General features: G+C 47.4%; 1 pseudogene; it reads left to right on the top strand.

The window, feature by feature from the left end:
• Positions 1-377: 377 nt before the first annotated feature.
• On the top strand, positions 378-493 carry LOC149435849 (U2 spliceosomal RNA; annotated as a pseudogene).
• The last annotated feature ends 1248 nt before the right edge of the window (positions 494-1741 follow it).

Below are 1741 nucleotides of genomic sequence, written 5' to 3'. Positions count from 1 at the left end.
CACAAGTATCCTTAACCTTAAGAGGAGCCTTAACCTCTTGGTACCGGCCGCACGCAAATGTGCAGCCTCCCGGCGTCTAGGCCTTGATGCCGAGCGGCCGCACTTTTGCGTGCAATTAAGAAAAACGTGCTGAGATATTAACCAACTGATTGATCGACCAACCAACCAGTATGGTCAAAAAGTATCCTAATTGGTGCTAGCTAAAAATAAAAGAGTGAGATGCAAATTAGGGTGACCATGGTCATTTGCAATTGGATCAGAACACTCTCCCTAATGTTCCAGATGTAAGTTTTCCTGAATGTAGTACTCCTCACAGCCACTAGATGTCACACTTTTCCTGCATGTAGTACTTCATCTCAGCCAATAGATGTCACTTTTCGGCTTCTCGGCCTTTTGGCTAAGATCAAGTGTAGTATCTGTTCTTATCAGTGTCCAGTGGGGGTGCTCCCGACCATTCTAGCTTTGCGGGGATGGTTGTTGTATAGTACCCTCACTGGTATGATGGGGGTCCGGAAGGCTGGACCGGAGGGACAGAAACCAGGGGGCGCCACGATACGCTCTGGGACCTTGGGAGTAATTCCTCTGGGAAAGCTGGAAAGACCCAGTACCTCCTGATTTGGACGGATCTACCTTGGTCTGGCCTGGGGACGCAAAAAGTCCGCAAACTCAGTGCCCCCTGGGGAAGACGCTCTCAGGGGTGTCACTAGTAACACTTGGGTGTGGGACCCCACGGTGTGAAGATGGCACATGGTCACTGTTTTTCACTTCTTTTTGCACAGCGCCCTAAGGACCAGGTCTTTTGGCTAAGTCCGGGGCAATTTTTGCTACAGGCCTCAGGGCCTGGTCTGTGCACTATTAGGCACGGTACCACTTTTTTTTTTATTTATTTATTTAACCACTCCCACGTTTTGTCACTTTTTCTGTTCTTATGTGTGTGTTTTTCACGGATGGAGGGTGTGGGTCCTCGGGCCTTACCTGAAGTCTAGGGGGAGGATGTGTGGCCCTACGGTTCCTTCCTCCCCTGATCCCTAGGGGGTTTTCTCCTCGGGAGAACCCCCTTGCCTAGTACTGGGTGTCCGGCTTCGGCTGGGCATAAGGAACGGTGGTCCACCAGGCCTTTTGGCCAGGAGGACCAAATGGGAACCTTGTCCCTGTCAGGAGCTTTGTGCCCCGGGGGATCGGGTGAACGGTCCAACCCTTCCGGGGGTAGGACAAACACACCCCTAAGTGCACTTTTTCATGTGGTGTTTTGCACTTGCACATTTTTTGTGAACACTTACGGGTTTTTTCGTTATAGTTGCACGTTTACGGACTTAAAAAAAAAAAAAAAAATAGATGTCACTTTTCTTGCATGTAGTACTCCTCACAGCCACTAGATATCACTTTTCCTGCATGTAGTACTTCATCTCAGCCACTAGATGTCACACTTTTCCTGAGTGTAGTACTCCTCATAAGCACTTTTCCTGAGTGCAAATTTGCATACATTTGAGTAATCCCACACTTTTTGAGGGCTGAGCCAAACAGAAAAGTATGAAAATTAGGTTAATAATGGTCCTTTGCGATAGGATCAGAACACTCTTCTTAATGTGCAACAAAAAAGGAAAGGGGAGAGAGGGAGAGAGAAAATATGATAATTAGATACATTGCTCTCCCTAAGTTTTAAACAGTATGGTCAAAAAGTATCCTAATTTGTACTAGCTAAAAATGAGACAGACAGACGCACGCACAAAAGTATTGGGCC

The sequence above is a fragment of the Staurois parvus genome, unplaced genomic scaffold (genome assembly GCF_062004578.1).
Source record: "Staurois parvus isolate SC_StPar_1 unplaced genomic scaffold, SC_StPar_1.0 ptg001461l, whole genome shotgun sequence".
In the NCBI taxonomy this organism is placed as follows: domain Eukaryota; kingdom Metazoa; phylum Chordata; class Amphibia; order Anura; family Ranidae; genus Staurois; species Staurois parvus.
This window is presented reverse-complemented; position numbering and strand designations above follow the sequence as displayed.